Source organism: Apis cerana, linkage group LG6 (genome assembly GCF_029169275.1).
Source record: "Apis cerana isolate GH-2021 linkage group LG6, AcerK_1.0, whole genome shotgun sequence".
NCBI lineage: Eukaryota > Metazoa > Arthropoda > Insecta > Hymenoptera > Apidae > Apis > Apis cerana.
The window spans coordinates 8316363-8336747 of record NC_083857.1 but is presented as its reverse complement, the minus strand read 5'-3'; the positions used below and the strand labels follow the sequence as shown (position 1 = coordinate 8336747).

General features: G+C 42.7%; 1 long non-coding RNA gene across 1 annotated transcript; it reads right to left on the bottom strand.

Moving 5' to 3' along the window:
• Positions 1 to 27: 27 nt before the first annotated feature.
• LOC107993830 (uncharacterized) lies at positions 28 to 17088 on the bottom strand. Its single transcript, XR_009830451.1, has 4 exons — positions 13294 to 17088; positions 6930 to 8174; positions 3464 to 6592; positions 28 to 3348 (listed from the first exon to the last, which is right to left on the bottom strand). It is a non-coding gene; the product is annotated as an uncharacterized LOC107993830 (long non-coding RNA).
• Positions 17089 to 20385: the final 3297 nt, after the last annotated feature.

The window sequence follows — 20385 nt, the reverse complement described above, 5'->3', positions numbered from 1 at the left end:
TTCGTGAAAAAATAAATTGGAAATGCGGAGACTCTTATATAATTATTTATTTTCAGGAAAATTGATTAAGAAATTTGTGGAGTTCGTGTGTAGTTTGACTATTAACTGGATTTCATGCTGTTCGATGTATGTACATAAATATGAATTGGTGTGTTCCTATTTGATTTACGATTTATAAACATTGCGTCGGTGGTATTAATGGCAAGGTATGTACAAACGCATAGTTGTTTAAACGCTTTTGTTTGTTGATTCTATTACTAACTGCGTAGAAGAAATATTTTCCTGAACCTGCTTTCGATACTTCTCCGTGAAAAATCATCTCAATTCACGAATTCACAACAATTAATCTAACTCATTCATTTTTAGATGAACACGTCATAATTACAACCACGAACGTTCCAACGTCATCTTTCCCAAGGATCCAAAGCGTATACGTTCCGGTAAATTTGGATTAATGCGCATGGTGAACTCGAGTTTGTCAGCACCGTGATGTACACCTATGAAAAGATTTTCCGCGACCTGTAACGCATTGGCCGCGAACACGGACGAAGACCATAACGGTACAGCGATAATGAGTCATTAATGTGCGAGATACTTGCACACGGCCGGGAGGCTTCGTCCTGTGGAATGCAAGCGCGCGGATTGATTATCTCGAGCTGTTACAGTCACCTGCAGGCGTACACGATGTTTATAACTTGTACGTGACTGGCATACGTGTAAGCATTACGCCAAAGGTAATTAGGGATGTCGGAATGAGGAATTATCCAAGACAAATATTTATGTCGTCGATAAAATTCGCAAGATCACGTTCATCTAACGATTGACGCGCGATTCGCTAATTAGATAAATAGAGAAAACGAAAAAATATTCACCGGTCTATCGTCAAGTTTAGGTATTTTTGTCCGATTCATTTCTAGTTATTTTTTAAAATTATACACATTGCACAAGTTTGAACTTCTCATTTTACCACATTTCTCGCGAAACATCGCAACACGCCATATTGTCGTAATTCGATTTTAACCAAACATAACCTTCTTGACCATTAACCTCTCAATTTTTCTTACATTCCAATACATCACAGCTGCACATGGTATTTTATACTTCTTTAGCTTTATATTTCCACAATCTTCCATCGTATCCACCTACACGATCGTCTCACAAACTCTCAATTACACGTACACACACATCAAGTCTCAGCATGCAATCAGTAAATTCATTGCACAGATATTCCCATTCCGTCTAACAATCCAGAAACTAATGCACGTTTTCTCGCTTCGAGACTAACGATCCCGCGATCGTGCAAAAACCACTTCAAGCCTCTTTTACCTCATACCACCATCTAACCTCTATACTAGTGTTCGTTAATTTCGATCGACTGGCGAGAAGTTGGTTCACGGTCGATAAAATATATCGAAAGGAAAGAAGCATGAGTAGAGGTAGCTTAAATGGGCGGGAAAAACGAAAAAGAATGCAAAGTTAGCTTTTGAAATTTAATGCGATGCGTCGTCTCATTATCGGCATATGAACAAATGAAAATCATCGCCATTTATCGTAATGCGAAGGGGGGTTTCTTATAAGCGTGTCCAATATATTTATATCGATAAATACAGCGCAGAAGTGCATACGTATACTTATATATACTGTTTCAATATTATATTCTCATTACATTATTTTTTCTTATTTCCGTATTATTTAACCTTGGCAGTTTTTAGGTTAAGATGAAATCTTAATTTATCGTGTATCTCCAACAAATAAAAAAAAACATTTTAACACGATTTATTTTTAAAAAATTTTAAAATTATTTGCAAAAATGTTCACTTTCAGGTTTATATTATTCATTTTTTATTTTTTGTAAATCGAATATCTATTGTTTTTCACGCGTTAGAAAAAATCTGTAACAAAGAAAACATTTCCATTAACGGAAGTGGCGGTGAAGAAGCGAATCTCTCGTGGTCGATGTGGTGGAAGGGCGCGAACACGCGTCACGATTTCAAACAGCGCGAAATTACAAAGCGGCCACGTCCGTGACGGGCGAAATTAAAAATTGAATTCCTGAGTCAGAGCAGGGGGAGGACGCTTTAACACGAGAACGCGTCCCGACGGCCGCGTTTCCGGTGCGGTGCAGTGTGCTTCCTCTGAGCGAGAGACCACGCCGCTTGCGCGGTTTTAATTAACCAAATTCTCCCCTACGTTTTTGTGACCGCGACTGTAGGCAATAAACATGTGGAAGTCGCGTAACATCGCAACAGGAAGCCCGCCTGTGCGCACCGCGAATTTATGCGCGCGCCGCTGCAAAGGAAATGCGGCCTAATTCGTTGTTAATGTGCGCGAATTTCAAAAAGAGAAAGTTCAAGTTCATTCTAACACGACATATTAAATGTCATAAAAATATTATCTGCTTAACGGATAATTAATTATTTATATCACGTTACATCAGGAAATTTTTAAGGAAACAATTTTGAAAATGTATTCAATTATGAAAGAATCCAATATTCGTTATAATATATGTTAATAATATGTAAATTTATATATATATATTTTTACAGAAGAAAATTATTTCTTGAACGTAAAATAAAATAATGGATGGAAAGAAGAAAAAATCCAAGAATAAACACAAAATATCATAATCGGTCTACGTTGGCAAAAAAATTGCCTAGAATCCAGTTCGATCGTGTTGCGGGAATTTCATCATTCTGCTCGAATTGCTCGCTGTATTAAACATCGGCAAAAACATTATCTCGCTGCATTGCTATACAATTCTCCCCATTACAAGTCCCTCAACTATATAACTGCTTGTTTTTATCAATGTTATAAAAAAAAAGGAAAGAAAAAAAAATAAGGAAGGAAAAGAAATTTCAACGACGAATAAGAGGCCAGCGGCGAGCATTAGATTAAGATCCTTCGGATTCAACGGATCGAGGATTACAATCTCGAGTACGTGGTTAAAGTATTTTTTATAGGCACACAGGCTCGTTACGGGCGTGTTGGTAATTCGACGGCTAAATTGTCCCGGCGAAACAGACTTAAACTGCATCTAATAGAGAGTCGCCATTACGAACGAATTGCGAGTCCGTCGTTACGGTTAAGAGTGCAAGAGAGCAGTTTCGGTGGCTGAGGGGCGATAATTCGCAAATAGCCCGGTCACAATGAAACGTGCTCGTCCATCCATGAACCAAACCACTCGTACGCCACTCTAGAATCGAGTGCGGTCAATTCGAAGACGAGCTCGGGCGTTTCGACCGGTGACCCGAAGCGATCGTGCACATTTTCCTTCCACGTGTATTTATTACACTTAAGTGCATACGCATTTCGAAAGCCTCGTAATCCTTCTTCCGTAAATAAACAAATCTAAAACAAATCCAAAAAAAATTTGTAAACAAGAGACATGTCAAATATCACATTTTAAAGAAATATACGTAACGCACAATTGTCTTGTAGACAACGTATATAAAATAGAACTTACGTATATCGAAATTTCATTTTGGACCTAACACATGTATATAATTCCGAATTTGTTATGTTACGAACAATGACTCGTATCTTTCAAGCAACGAGATTAAAATTCCTTTGACAGGCCACAAATTCCCCACCCGTAAAACGCAATTAACATACCAAACAATCAGGCACCATCAACGAACCTAAGCCAACCGATTAAAACGATCCGTTACTCGAGCTCATTGCTCGAGAAGAGAGAGAGATGGAGGCTCGTAGCGGATCGAAAAGTGCGCTCGGCTAGGCAAACAACTTCTCCGCGAGTCGAATTCCTCGAAACTTTCCACGTTCAATTTGAAAATAATTAGCGGGCAATTACGTTCGCGCCTGTCTGCCCGTAACCCGGATCGCGCTTTGTCCAAGCGTTAAATGGCAACTAGCCGGCAAGGACATACAGGATCGTTCAGAATAAAGACACCTGCCCTCGATCCCGTTTAAAACGACGACGGGAGGAAATAAAAGCGGCCGGGGAACGCGTATATAGTGTACACGTCGTCATTGTAATGGGGCGCGTAGCCATGCACAAGCCTCGAGGAGGCAGGAATTATTTTCACAAGTTCCGGGCAGCCCTTTGTGGGCCCCTTGCGCGCGCGCTCACCCGGGCAGGTGCTCGATCGGTCGTGGATGAATTCTCTTTACGGGCTACCAACCTTCCATTACAGAAAAACGTCTCTATTCAAGAGGCACGTTTAATCCAGACGCCGGTTTTTTATCGCGGCTGGAAGCGGCGGATCATTTGTTTTTGCGCGGCGTACCGCTCTTCGGGGACGAGGCGTGGGGTATTTGCGCCGAAAAGCACCGGACAAAAGTCGATTTCAACAATTTTACCGTAAGCCGTGAAGTAAAATCTAGGTTATCTTTAAATAGCCGTTCGTTCTAAAAAAGCGTCTATTCTGGAAATAATAAGATCTAAGAATTTCCCTTGGAAAATAAAATAGATTAACAATCGAGTGAAATATTATAACCGCTCGTTGTGTTAACAAATGCGGAATTCAATTTGAGATTTAATTACTAAGTTCGATTAAATCAATGTGAGAACAAAATTATTCTTTCCCGCAACGAGATAGATACTTTCCTGAGATAATAATAATAAAATTACGATAATTTTAAACCCACTTCTGCGCGAGAGAGTTCTAGTTGGCGATGGAAAACAGGTCGACACGATCGGCGAGATCCGTTAATCGGCGCGATTAAAGCACATTAGACGAGAGAAACACACATAACTCGTGTCTATTAAACATTTTTAGCTCACCTAGCCGAGTGAAATCGTTCGTTCCGCACGATCGATACACAACGGGCCATTAACATTCTCCGCTAATAGCATAGCCAGAGCGAAAGGCCGGCGTTAATAAAATTATCTTAATCTCCGAAGTTCTCGACAGCTACCAGTATTTCTGTGAAACGATCTCCGTGAAAATGTAGTCCCGCCGCATTTGCCGTCCATTACGCCGCTAATTTGTTTCATTTAGGAAACTGATCTTCCAGCAATTCCTCCCTGTTTCGTAATTGTGAAACTGATATACACCAGTTTACTGGAAACCAGACCGATTTGCATACGTGTGCGCGCGTATAAGCGTATCTGCACGCTTATGTAGCATGAATTGAACCATAACCTTGTTTAACGCGTTCGCTTAGATCATCGATGGCCAAAGACGTTTATCGAATTGATAATTTTCATTACGCTTACGAGAATGTTCCTTGAAATTAATTTTGAAGTGGAAAAAAAATAGAAGAAAAAAAAATAAAAGAAATTGATATATCAGTGTACATCTTGATATGGTAATAATTTATAAGCAAAAGGTTAAGATCAACGAAAAATTATAAAATTTTAAAAGGAAATTGTACGAGTGTGAATAGAATGAAACTGATGATAAAAATTTTAATGAATCTCGAATCTATTTCTGGACTATTTTTATGAACACAAAGTCAATATTTATTATGCTGATTAAAAAAACAAGATAAAGAGAGTGATTACTTCGATATAGATTGAGAAAAGAATTTTTTAAAGAATATTTGTACATTTGAATACAAACATATGTAACCGAATTGAAGATACGTATGTTTTTTTTTTTTTTTCGTTTCTATAATCTTAAAAACACGTATCTTAGAAACGGGAAGTGCTTTCAAGTGTTCACACTTTCGTATACCAGGAATAGACGATCTGTCAAGACCCTATCGTTTACGCATAAACTCCACTTCACAGAGTGAAACCATGGAAGGGATCTAAACATTCCCCAGACTAAACACCTACACCACCCACGCAACAACTATGTGTAACTAGTAACAAATGTTTTGAATTATCTTGTAACGTAATCTCCCCTAACAAAAACGATATTCCGCGGATTTTTGATGAGGAAAAAAAATGACCTCATATCTCTCTGCTATTTCCTCATTCTTTCTGGATTTTAATAACCTGCAAATCAAACAAGAACCTGTTAACAATCTTTCAAGCAAGGAAATAAAAAAAGAAAAAAGAAAAAATGATTTATGATAAAGAACTATCTTTAAAGTTTTTCTATTTACAATAACACAATATTTTGTTATTATTATAATATTGAAAATGACGTACACTGAAATGGTAAGGAAGCTCTGAAACATCAGAGAGACGAGAAAATGCATCGGACGTTGGGTATACTTTACGTACTTTTTCTTTACGCACCAGGTTTTTCTTCCCCTGTTTTCGACCATCTAAGATTTCGAAACGCTCGAGCACGCCACGATACGCTTATAAAGCATATTCCCGTCGACGCTGGGCGGGCGCGAGCTTAATACAAATCTAACCGAGCGTAGCCTCGGCTGAGCCAACATAATCAAACTTCTTAGGTTGGCAACTGTCGCGATTTATCTTCTTTTCCACCAGTTCCTCTCTCCTCTGGTTCTCCAGTTTCCGCCGTGTTTCCCGTTCCTTCCCTCACCCGTTGACTCCGCTCCACCGCTCACACTCCGGCTTGATCCCGGCTCCCTCACTCCCCTTATTCACCAGGAATAAAAAACAGCGGCTAAGCAGAACGGTGCCCGAGGTGGAACGGTCGGATAATAAATCGCTCGACGATGTGGCGGCAGGCGATGCCGACAGATGGAGGGGGCGGAAGAGAGATAGCTGGAAAACAGAAGAAAAGGACGTTAAAGCGTGACAAAGAGAAAGGACCGTGCTGGCCCGGGTAAGGTTGGAAGGAGGGAAAACGATAGGACGGAGAGCGATGTATACGAGAGATCGCGTAAGAAGATCGAGTGGAGAAAAAAGGATGCTCGAGGAAGGTGGAAGAGAACAGCTCGGTCTCGGAGGAGCGACAAAGACAAGCGACACGGGAGTAAGTCAGAATGGGAAAAAAGGGAGAAGAAGTGAAAGAAAAGGAAGAAAAATCGTGCACGGGAGAAGGTAGGATGGAGGAGAAAGAGAGAGAGAAAGAGAGAGAGCAAAAAAAAATCCCAAGTACCTGTATCCTGTTTGTTACAAGGCTCCCAGAGGCACGAAGCGAAGGGGACTCCTCTGGCGAGGAAGGAGCAACGGAGGTAGGTTTAGGCAGCTTTCACACTAAAGCCCGAATTTACGACAAAGGAGACCCATTAACCCCGTGGCATCTCGCCTCGAAATTGACTTTGCTCCCTACCTGAGTCCTGCGACGACGCGTGTTCCCGTCCCCCTGGCGGACAGAGATAAAACTACGATGGAAAGGGGAGGGGATACGGACTAGGGACCGGGAAGGGTGAGGGAAGAAGGGTCCCGTCGAGTCAGCGACAAGCACGATGTAAGCGTAAAACGAGACGATTAGCGACGTTCAACGAGAGCGAGTGGAATCTTCGATTTCGAAAAGGGAACAAAAGAATTGAACGCGTGTCAATCTATCGTCGCGTGATTTATTCGCGGGGAAACGCGCGAAAGGTTTATCCCGGTCGAGCAAATCGCGCATAATACTTACGTATCTCGATCTTCATTGTATCGAGCCCGTTCTATGCCTCTCGATGTGTACTCCCAGTGTATACGGCCGCGTGCGTGGATTATATACACGCAGCGGTGTACGACGAACGAGAAGCGTTTCTAATTGCCCCCGTGCGCCTGTTTGTTGGGACATAGGTATAGAGTCGTTCAGATTATGCTAACAGCTCTTTAATCCACGACGGGCCGTCGTATACAAATTCTATGCCCGGCTTATCGTATTTCATTATTGGCGTTTCTATATTATCGCGGTTATCTGGCGAACGCGCGTCTACGAGTCACGCCGCGCGTAAATACACGGCTCGATAAACGGATCGACACGCTCGCCACGCCGCTATCTGCTTTGCCCTGTCCTTACACGTGCAGATACCGGTCAGGAAACGCGAAAAAGGGACCGGAGCCGGCCGTTCGATGCATTCCCTTTCGCCGACCGGACGAAACCCTGGACCTCGAGGAACGAGGTCTTCTATCTCTCGGACGGTACACGATGTGTACCAACGATAAACGAGGCGCCGGGATTGCAAAACAAATTCGACGATCGACTCGCGAGACGAAGAGATAGCCGCGAGTCTTGCCCACCGGAAATGACGAACGGCTTCGAATCGTGGAACGATGAAGACGTCTCGACGACTTGCTCCTCGCGACACCAGTTCTTGCCTTTTTCTTTTTTCCTCCTCTTTCATTGTATCCTTTATCTTCGTTCGTCCTCTTCTCTGCGTGTTTGGGCTCTCTGCGTTTATCTTTTCTGAAATTCAGTTAGAGATCACGTTGACGATTAAATTGTTGTTCTACGAGTTGTTTAATTCGTTAATCGCGTCTTTCCTCGATCAGAAACTTTTTTTACAAGTAAAAAATTGATACGGATAATATATTAATTGAATCTGCAAATCTATATCTGATAATATATCTTGAATAAACATATAGATAATGATTTATGAATAATAATAACGTTGACAAAAATAAGTTAATTGGTCTTTTCCTCGTGAATAATAATTAGTTAATAATTACGCGTGAAGATTAAATAATATATAATAGTTTGACTCTCATAATTATACAGATCTATCCATGTAATTTAATATTAATTGAAACGTGTTTAAAATTACTCGCAGTTGCACAATTTTAAAAATATGGAACATATTGAAATTATCGAAGATAATCCTACACCGCATCCTAGTTTTCTTTTCATCCGACACGATATTTTTGAAAACTCGTTTAAATACAGGAACGAGGTGTCGATTTCAATGCATAATACAAAAGTACCATTATTCCGCGGGCTTCGAAATTGGAAACGAGGTTAACGAGTTATTCTTACTTTATCTTTCCGCTCTGCGTGAAAGCGTATATCTTACGATATTGCATTTTTATTCGCTGATCGGGCGAAAAAAGCTGCGCGCTCGAAAAAAATTTGTTCCTCCCCCCTTCCCTCCATCGGGGAAACAGCGATCTTAATTTAGGTGCTTTAAGTAAATTGGCGGATCCCGATATTGCGCTGTGCCACCGAGGGAAATGTCAATTATCGTCCAATTGAAAATGGACGAAACACGATATCCTACTATCGCCATTTCCCCCTCACGGAGCCCTATACTTTCCCGGATAAATTACGAGGTTTCGGCCAGATTGGCCTTGCGGTCGGATTCCATCGTGAAATAAAAAGGGTCGCGCAGATCGTTCCTACGTGATTCCCTCCTCCGCAAAACCTCATCCACTGTAACCTCTCCCTCCCTTTCTCCATGCACTCCGTATTTTCCTTTATTCGTTCCGACGAGTGTTCGACGCGTCGATGTATTAATATCGATTCGACTAGTTTTCAACCGAGTCAGCCATTCCGGGAGAAGAGGGGACGCGCGAGGACACATTATTTTCGATCTTTTTTTTTCTTACTTCCCCTTTCTCGCGTTAATCACCGCTCGTCCAATTTCAACGAATGCCGGGTAAACCGATATCTTTCTTCTCGACGAATGACGAAACGGGGGAAGGAAGATGGGGGGAGGAAAAAAGAGAAAGCTTACAAAAATGAACCGATGAAGCGAAGAGGAGGAGGGACGAGGGAGGGAATGAGGTTGATGAAGAAAGGCAGCCTGATTTTCCGCGAAAATACCAAGTCAGCCGACTTGAGTATCGCGGCGCGCAAGCAAGGGGGGATAAAAAGTCCCTGACAAGGGCGTACATTGAAAAGCGTACAACGGCCCTTGGAATTGGCGATTTATGCGATTCGCGAGAAAAACAAAAGGATATACTTTTTTTCGCGATACGGACGAGAGCTCGTCGCCTGGACAACGAGGGGGGGATTCGCGGGAGCTATAATCGGAACGAAGCAGCGGGGATTACGGATAAAAGACGCCACTGTCAGCAATAAAGAAGCAGCTGTATAATCCCGCGCGGACCGAAGGTATAATGTACTTACAATTAGGTATCCCGTCCCGTTGTATTTGCCCCGGGTCTCTTCATCGCCCCGCACAGTCTATCCCCCTCGGGCGAACAAATTTCTTTTCCCCTCACTTTTACCAGGGGCTCTGTGTATACATATATATATATATATGTATACACACACACATACACACACATATATATATCCCTCCACCTTTTATGCCTTTTATGCCTTAATCAGCAGCGGAGGCCCGGGGTTGAAGGGTCCTCCCCGACGCAATGGGCTGCCCACGAGGAACTTCCATCGCTTCCCTTATATACATACGACAAAGGAGCAGGACGCGAGCAGAAAGTAGACGAGGGAGAAGAGAGAGAAAGAGAGAGAGGAAAGAAAGAAGCGCGGGTGGCGGAGGGAGCTCTTCTCGGCCCAAGATGGGGGAAGGATATCGTCGGGTAAGAACTTTCTTGCCTCTCGTTAGGAAGCAACTCTACGGAGTAAGTTGAGAGAGAGAGAGAGAAAAAAAACAGAAAGGCCTAGAAGATGGTGGAAAGACGAGCGTGGAATGAGAAAAGATGGAGGAAGAGGAAAATAATTCCTTCTTCTTCTCTCCTCTCTCTTCGCGGCAGCCTCTCACCGGTGGTGCAGAGTCTACGTGGCAAGGGGGTTCGAATGAGGCGCGTCTGGGAAATCTGTTATTTTCTTCCCTCTTTACCACCGCCGCCCCTCTCGCTCTCCAAACACGCCGATTCTCTCCACCATCTATATGAGGGTGCCATCCCGAGCCGCAGGGGGTGAACGAACGAGGGGCGAAAGCCCTTTCGATTTAGGAACTCATTGAGAAGTCTGCCGCTGTTGCCACCCCGAAACGTCAACGTAACTTCCCTCCCTAACGCTACCCCCATTTAACCGGCTTGTTCCGTGCCCGCGTCCTTTTATAGGGACTGGCACGCACGCCTCTGTGCGCCCCGCTCCTCCCCGCCGTAGCGACACCGCCGTTTTCGTTCTTTGCTAATAACGGCGACATCGGATTCGCGCTGACGCATCGGTCCGCCGGTATAAACCGTTTTTCCACGCTTCGTTAACGCGATTCCGTCGGGGAAAAGGCGCACCGACCGGAAGCAAAAGCCTCGTTCAATGCGGCGGCGGTGACGACTTCGTTGACCTCCTCCTCCCGCCCCCATCCCCCCTCCCTGTCACCATGGACAAACGTTGGAATAACGTGGGGGAGGAGGATCGATGACAGCGCGACCAAAAACAGCGTGTGCTCGCCCGACCGGACGCTTGTTGCACATTCGAATCGAAATCACACTGTGTACCAAGTGGCCAAGAGGATTTGTCGTGGGAAAATGTATAAATTAATCCTATATTGGAATACAATTCGTATTATCTTCGAGGAATTTTATATCGATTGTTTCAATTTCTTATCGTTTGTATTATCGTTCAAAAAAAGTTCTCTCTTTTTTTTTTTTGCCTACCTCATAATCCCCTGTATTCTTGTATCAGTTAAAATTATATCGATAACGACACGTTTCCCTGCAGGCAAACGTGTTTTCTACGGATACAATGGAGACATCTAATAAAACGGTCGTGTCATCAATCTAAAAAAGATACCAACGGATAACAAAATTTTCTCTGGAGATAGGCCGCTGACAGGAGTACGGTGGAAAAGCAATTGGTCGAGCGATCTATTTAACATCGTGGCCAATTATACGTGCAGCGGAGCGGATCGGGTCGGGTCGATCTCTCGAGGATCGGCCGTGTAAATACGATCCCGAACGAGGCCGTATAAAAAGCGGACCACGAGCGATGCGCATCTGGCCCTTACCGACACGTCGGCCTCGCCTCTATCTGAAAGGATGGATTACGATCGCGTGATTGCTGGTGCGCCGAGTGGCGCCCATATAATTACCCCCTTTTCTATGCTCCATCGGTCTTGGTCCCCTCCTCCCTCCCTCCCTGATGCCCGTCCCTATTCACCCGGGGTGTTCCAATAAAATAAACAATGAGGGCTTCCTGGGGGAGGGTTTGAAGGGGAGGGAGGGAGGAGAGATAGAGGGGGGTAGGTTCATATTCTTCTCGGTGCCGATTCACCGTGTCTACAATGCGCTCACCGCAGGTCACGCTCCGCTCGGTTCCTCTCTCGGTGCACGCTCGACGGCATAATAAATCATTTCGCGGAACCGCTCGACCGGAAACGGATTTTGTACGCTCCGTTCGTCCCCTGTCATCGGCGGCAACGATCGCGGGAGACGTCGATGAACGGGTTCGATTGCGTGACTGGATAGCGTGGACTCTAAACTCGAGTTTTGGCTAGAGTTCGCAAACGTATTAGCGATAAAGTTTGTACGTGTGTTGCGTGTTAGATAAGTTTTCGAAGGTATATAAGTGTAATCTCTCTAATGAGTATATAATTGGAATCGTTAAAAGAGAAGATATCGTGATACGCGTTTATGAAAATTTTGTTCGAATTTTTAAAAAATTTGATATTACATGTATTACAGAAAGTTTATAGAAACGAGTATTGCGCAATTTAATTCTTCGTAATTATGATAATAATAAGAAATAAAATCGATCTATCTATATATGCCGATCTAACGTGAGTTTTCATGATCTTTAAATATGTTAGAGGATACGATTTTAAACAAATTTTTCCCGACGATGATTTATATTCGCCGAAAATCGATTTGAAATTATAATTATTCGTAAATACTTCTATATGTAAATATGTTGTATATTTAAAAAAAAAAAAAAAAAGAAAGAAAAGTAACATATTTATCGATATTTTTCGAAAGAACGTGTTAAATTTAGCTTTCAAAACTGTTTCGTGTTAATTGTTGACTTAGGACTATTTAATCACTAATTAACGATAAACGATACTTTGTTAAGGTAATTAGTGAAATACTAAGAGGTTAGATATTAGAGCTTCATTTTAGAAGTTTGATATTGAAGAATTAGAAATGATATTCTTCAAGATAGATAAATAACATTAGTTAAATAACGCCTAAAATGTAAGTATCTCACGATACAATGCTAATCACGAAATACGAGTATTCCGTATACAGAAACGTTTATGCAATTCGCGAGTTTACTTCGCACAGGAAAAACAACCGTGTTACGTGACCGAAACAATTATTCTTGAAATACATAACGAGTCATTGATGTTGGTTTACGTCGATCGTAATATAAACTTTGTAATATTTGTTTAAAAACATAATTTAATGTACTTCATAACGATATTTTTATATCTCGATACTATAACGTTTCTAATTCTTTCTAAATATTTTCTTCTTAAATATTTTATAAAATTTCACAAAGCACAATTTATTAACAAAAATAACGCTCGATCTTTTATAATAAAATATTTATAATATATTTATAACATATTTATAATATAAAAATTAATTCTGATTTTAATTAATTTTCATTTCAAAAATTTGTTGTATCGAATACTATATATTTGCAACATAACCTAAATTATATTACATATATTACATACCTGGTACATAAGGAAAAGTAATTTTAACCAAATTTTCTTCAAAATCACTTAGTATCCATTTAACAAGTATTGAACAATGCAAAACAATCGGAAATTCTATTTTCGATAACACAACAGTTGAAAATCTTATGATTCTTTCGAACAAACTCGTAGAACTTTCCGGAAAGATCGAGTTTCCGCAGCGACCTCTTTAGTGGTACAAACGGTTGGTAGCGCATACACGAACTCTCTGATGTGTCGTCGTTAAATTCGTCTAGGAAATACCGTGAGTGAACTTGGACGATTTCATGGAGTTGACGAGACCGTGTGTGGATTACGTGATGCTTTTCGAATGAAAATCTCGACCTCTCCTTCTCTTTGAAACCACTCTTCTCAGATTAGGAAGACTCGTTTCGAAATAGGACAAGCTCTATGAACATCGTTGGAACTATCGTTGGCGTCGCTCGCAGCGCCCTCACGCTCGAGATTCTGACTCACAGCTGACGCGTTCGAAAAGCTGAGATATTCGAAAGTCATTTACCCCTTTGTCGTGGCAACTTTCTTCCCGATAAATCTTACTCACAGAGAAGAAGGTGCGAAAGTTTATTCTCTGTGTATGTGCACGCGTTGTGTGTATGTGTATGTGTGTGTGTGTGGTAAGCGCTATGTGTATGCGTATATGTGAATTTGCACGAACGTGGCCAACCAACCGAAGAAGGATCTTACGGAGCATCTTTTATCCAGCGTGGAAAAGATACGGTGAACGAGAGAGGAGAATAAAATATTCGAGACGGTGGCAGCCAAAAGCAGCGAGGAAGCTAAACTGAAGAACCCCTCGCCACGAAAGCGGGGCGTTCGATCGTAAAAACTCTTCGACGATGCTTTGATTTCCCTTTTGTCGTGTCCGCGCCATTGGAGGCCTTTTGGAAAGGTTTTAGAGGCCGCGATTCTATCCATCGGAAGGCAATTGCCTGTTGGATAACGTGATGCAGTCAAAAACGGTCAGATGAATTTTTGACGGGAAAATAGTGCATACGAATTCACGAGTCGACGTATACGCTCAGAGAGGACCAGAACACAACATTTTCTAATAATATAGCGTGCGTTCCCATGTTTCGTTTCGACGTGTACCGCGCAGATACCGAAAAGAAAGGAAAAAAGCAAAATTCTTGTCATCGAGAAAAGAAAAAAGAAAGTGGGAAAAGATAAATCGTGTAGGTAAATATACTCTATACTGTTGCAAGTATATACATGTATACGCGTACATATGCATCAAAGACACCTTGACACAAGACGTCTGGCAGCGAAGAAAACGAGAACAAGGGTTGCCTTTAATGACCGATGCCGATCGATGGTTTAGTTTTACAAATATAACGCGGTTTCGTTATGAGTAGGGATAGATTGAACAGACGGTGGTGGTGCTGGCGGTGGCGGAGGCGGTGTCGTCGTCCATGGTAAAACCGACCGAGCGATTAAAACAGCGATGGATACCGGCGGTCCGAGAGCTTCCCGAGGGTTAATTAAAACCTCTCTAATTATTTATAAACAGTCATTTCTTTTTCCCGCGTGATAATAAACGTGTAATGTTCGCAGCGCCATCGGATTGGTCGGCTGGTCAGAACGCTAGTCTCTGATTGGTCGAGTCACCGGCACCCGTTCGAGTCCGCGCGGACTCGATAGCTCCGTTTTCGTCGCACTCATCGCGCCGAATGGTCCTTGACTCCCTCTCCGTGTCATTCCTTTATACCATCCTTCTCGCTCGTGCCGATTCTCGCGTTCTCTCCCTTGCTCGTTCGCGCGTCGCCACTCTCGATAGGTTTCTCTCTCGGTCGCACTCAGGAGCTCGGTCTACCAGCGCGTAATCTGTAAATCCTCGACCGTGGAGAGAACGTAGAAGTCCGGTAAGTTGCTCGAACGGAATCCTCGTCCTCTTACTTCTCCCTTTCTCCGCTGAGTTCCTCCTTCCATGGGCTCTTCAGTTCTCCTCATACCCTTCGTGCTTATCCTTCGTCTCCATCGTCGCTCCCCTCTTCATCTTTCGTGTCTCTTTCCGTCACTCTCCATTCTGTCTCTTTTTTCCATCTCCGTCCCCCGAACTACTCTCCTATATACGCGTATCTCTCTATCCATACTCTCGTTCCGTCTCCTTCGTTTTTCCTTGCCCGGTTCTCTACCACTGGTTTCCATTCCAAGTCGGTGCCCACTCGAAGAAGGAAGCGAGGGGATTTCTTTCAGCGCCGATAAAAGCCTCGCCTCGCTGCCCAATATTGATTCGCGCTCTAATCTGCGGAGAGATCCTTCGCCCTCCCTTCCATCCGTTCCTCCTCCACTCTCTTACTCTTTCACTTGGCTTGTCTCTTTCACTCTTTGCACTGCTACTACTCTCTTTTCGTCGTTCCTTTTGCTCACCTCAGCCGCCGACGTCTCTTACGTCGTCGACAAAATAAACCGCCGATACCCTCGTGGTATAAGTAATAACTCCGGTCAAAGGGAAGACGATATCGGGAAGACGGCATCTGGCGAAAGGACGTGTGCAAAGCCAGTTCCGGAGAAATACAACGCCGTAATTCCACGCTTATGGATATCGTTCGATAGCGGTCGAACCACCATCCAATATAAACGACGAATCCGCCGATTACCCAGTCGGTATTTCAATTAGCGAGTTGTCGCCCCTGTATTTCTCTCGTTCAAACGACCAACGTCTTTTAATCTAAAAATAAAGAAAAAGAAGCGCGCTATTGCTAAAAGCGATTTTTCTTTTCGCCTTGAACACCGTACCCGACTGTTTACCGGAGTTTTTCGTTCGACGATACTCGTTGACCGCATTTTTCCCCGCGGTTATATTTTTTTCTCGTATTGTACGCGAGACTGCGTGTCCTTTTAGCGCGACTCGAATAACTTCCTTTGAAGCACGAGCACCGGCGGCGGAACGTAACCGCCGACGGGAAAACGTTTGTATTCTCGTTCTCCGCTCGATGTTTATCGAATCTAACGTTACTTTCCTGCCCCATAAAGGTTGCACACCGATTCCACGCGTTTTCCGCTGGACTTGGCACAATACCTGGCAAACACGCGCTCCTTTCTCCTCTCTCTCTTTCTGTACCTTTACCTCGAAAGCCGACGACCGCGATATTGAGAAAGGGAGGCGACCAAACCAGCGAAACAAATTGCGCGGTCCGATTGAATAATCCACGAGGATCGTGTTCTTCAGCGGCAGCTTCGTTCTTCGTAATTCACCCGGTAATACAAGTTTAAGGATACGGTTGAGCAGGACTTCTCAATGAAGTCTATGGAAAGCGCAAAGGAAAAGGAGGAGGGGGATGGATAAAAAGAGTAAGAAGCAAACGAGGAAGGAAGGAAGGAAGGAAGGAAAGAAGGAAGGAAGAAACGAGGGGAAAATGGGAAAAGATCGTGCTTGCGAGCAATGAAAAATAATGGGGCGGCACCACCCCCGTCGTTTCCTCTTATACTTCATGAAGTAGAAAAAGGAGAAGCTCACGCTGCCGCCCTTTAATCTTCGCTTTAAGCCACCAACCGTTTCGCGAGTTTAGCGCGAAATGAAAAATTCATTTCCATCGAGGCGACAAGACTTTCTGCTGTTCGTCTATCCTTTTCTCCTCTCCTCTCCTCTCCTCTCATACCATCATCCCCTTTCGCGTTCAGCATTCCAGCACTCGCGACCGTTTTTCCGACCGTTTCTTAACGTCCCGCCACCAGAGGAATTCATTACGGGAGTGTCTGTGCGTCGCGCATCCGATTGCGAAGAAATGACGTATGCGAGAGAATGCGCTTGTAACGAGGTTTAACGGAGAAACGCGGCTGACGAGCCGATTTGTCTTTATCAACCCTTTACCCGTCTTAATAGAGATATCCAAGATCTCGTTGGGGAATTGTACCATTTTTCGTTGATCTGAAATTTTATCAATTCTTCCATTAAAAAGTTCTCGTGTAATCGTGGGAGGGCCAATATTTATTTCTATTCGATATCGTGTTTTGAATTTACGCGAGAGTTCGATGAAATGAAAATTAGCGAAAATTAATGGAGTTGGAATTTATATATAAACGGTTTGTTAGTAAAAGAATTTATCACAATTACATAAAATGTGTGCACGTATATAAATTGGGAAAAAACGATTTTGATATATCTATAAAAAATATATTTATATATATTTTTTTTTATTTTAAATCGGTAATAATTATTGTTTTTCAACAATTAATTCTACAAATATCATTTTTCTCTCTTTTAACGGAAAAATTAGATGCACGTGTTTATACAGATTCAGTAATAAATATAATTATTAATTGTTAAATACTTATTAGTTTTATTATTAATTTATTAAAAATTCCTAATTTCATTCGAACAATAATTGAATAAATGTTGGTTCACGGGCTTGACATAGTTTGCAGCGATTGAAAACATATAAATTAATAATTCAAAATATGAATCGTGAGTGTAATTGAGCGAAACATGATTTGTTGATTTTTATGTTTCAGTCAATGAAATACACGTTTCCTCATTTCTTTATAAATATCCGTAAATATATGCAGTTAACGAGTCTTTGAAACAGCAGGTTTATTTGCAAACACATTCAAACACATTTTTCCACAAAAAGCAACCATTTTCAATTATATCGTTACTTTCAGATTATAATAAAACGCAAATAGTTATTCGAATAGTTATTATTATTTAATTTTTATAATCTTGAACAAATATGATACAAGGGCTCAAGAGTTTGGTATCCATACCAATGTTTTCGAGAAACGAATCAAGGAAAACGAACAAATTCGCCTCTCTTCTAATTACTTCAACTCAAAAAATTCGTAACGTAAATGAAAGGAAAAGCATGTCGCGTCACGATTAACATAATTCATTCGTGGGAAACGCTTTCAAAAAAAAAAAAAAGAAACACTCGATGATATACCACACAACGTATATAAGCACGTAACGACACCGCTCCATCATCTTCCACTCCATCTCTTGGCAAAAAATGAGGAAAAGAAGGAGAACGAAACGGAACAAACACCGGTTGATTGCATCGTTTTTCCAGGATCCGGGACAGAGGTTTCAAGACGCCCGTTCAGGCAGAGGGAGGCGACGCGTTAATTCGTATCTCATCCCGCATCTTTCCACGCGGACACGCGGTGTTTACGCGTGTTGCCGCTCCAGACCTATTAATTTCGCGTCCTCCTTTTTCTTTTTTCTTTTTCTTTTTCTTTCTTTTTTTTCCAGACTCCGACTTTTCCGCTCGAATTTGCCCGTAACCTAAGTGGCGGCATTAATTATTTCCTCCTTCCTGCCCCCTCCCTATGCATCCGCCCCCCACGCTCACCCCTATCCACGTCCACCGGTCACCCTCCGGCGATTACAGCGTTGCCTTCGTGGCGCAATTTATCAGGTGGCACGGTGGATTACTATATTTTCCTGTGCGATGAGTGCCACCGCCTCGTATCCTGGGCGCAATTCTCTCGCTGCACACATTGCGATTTGCATGCGAACCGGCGGCGTTATGCGCCAGATAACGAGCCTGCTGCACCACCGAGCCGCGAGCATACGCAAGCATTAATACTAGCCGCGATACCGTGCGTGTAAACCGATTCGTGTCGACTTTTGCACGGAGGAAAGTTTAACACGTAGGTGGTCTCGTCTGTGCACACACACACGTATGTACGTCCACACGCTTCTTCCTCTCTTTCTTTCTCCGTTCATCGCGTTCTAAGCCTTCGCCTTCTTTGTCCTCGTCGCACTCGCCTCTCCCCGTCTCACTCGTTCCTATCCCGTGGCCGCTTGATCTCTCGCGTGCACGTTCACGGCACGTCGGTGTAACATCGTTAATTCGATCGAACCGTCCACTCTTATCGGCCGATCTCGTTAATAACCTTCTTTCTCTTCCCTTAATTACCGCCGCGCCACGGGGAAGGAGTAACGCGAGCGCACGCGAGCGAAAACGAGCCAGCCTCTCCCCTCTCCTCCTTCTCCCGCTCCTCGTGGCTGTTGGACGCGTTTCTCACGATATCGCGGTCCAACTGTCCGAGACGCTACTAACGATTATCGGATGGGATATCGATCGTATCGATGGTCGAACGATTCATCGATAACGTTGTGTTCAAAGGATACGAGGAGTCGGTAAGGAGGCGGGGGGCTCGGTGAAATCGGACGTAATGAGCTCTCGGCTCTCGGTGGTTAAAGGTTCTTCTCGCAGTTGGTTATTATAATGGACGTGCATTTGGATTAGAGTCGTATATAGCTTGATTTATCAATGTCCGTTACGTTTTATTCGAAGATATGAGATTTATCAGGCGCGAAAAATTATAGGTAATAAGAGTGGGAGATGAATCATTTTAGAAAGCGTTGATATTAGCCAATCGTACGTGTTACTAGTGATATCGCGTTTTTATGATATTGGTCCTTATCTTTATAAGGAATTTTATTACGGACGTTTGTATAAATATACAAACATACATACATACACACACACACACACATATATATATATAAATGGATTTGAATTTAATCGTCAATTATGCAATACTTTGTATAGGCAATAAGAATTAACGAAGATAAGCAATGATAGATATTGCAACTTTACATGCGATTAGATAAATAAAAAAGTAAATCGGCTCTTTCTCTTCCCCGTTGGTATTTATTTAATAAATTCTCTGATCGGTGCAATAATTTCCTATACAGTGTTCACTTATCTAACCGTTATATCGCTTACATTACTCTTTCAATTCAACATATCAAGAGCGTTCTCGTTATCAATCCCCTTACTCAAGTGGAAAAACGAGCGGCTCGAGTACGATCGTCGACAAGCGTCCCCCTCCCCCAACTGCTAATGAAAGAACCATAATATGCGTGCGAAACCATCCATCCATCCACCGGCCATCCATCCATCCAGCTTCGAAATCCAAAACTGGTTGATACGATGGGAATAAGGATTTCGATTCCTTTCTTTTTTTTTTTTCACGATTCTGATCGATGAACTTCGAACAAACAGATCGTATGCAGAAATGTATCCACCGGTTCTTCGATGGGTCGTAGATCGTTATCAATTACGAAAGATTAATAGCCCGACGAAGTGTTGCACGGGTTTTAACGAGTTCCTGATAAAAAGT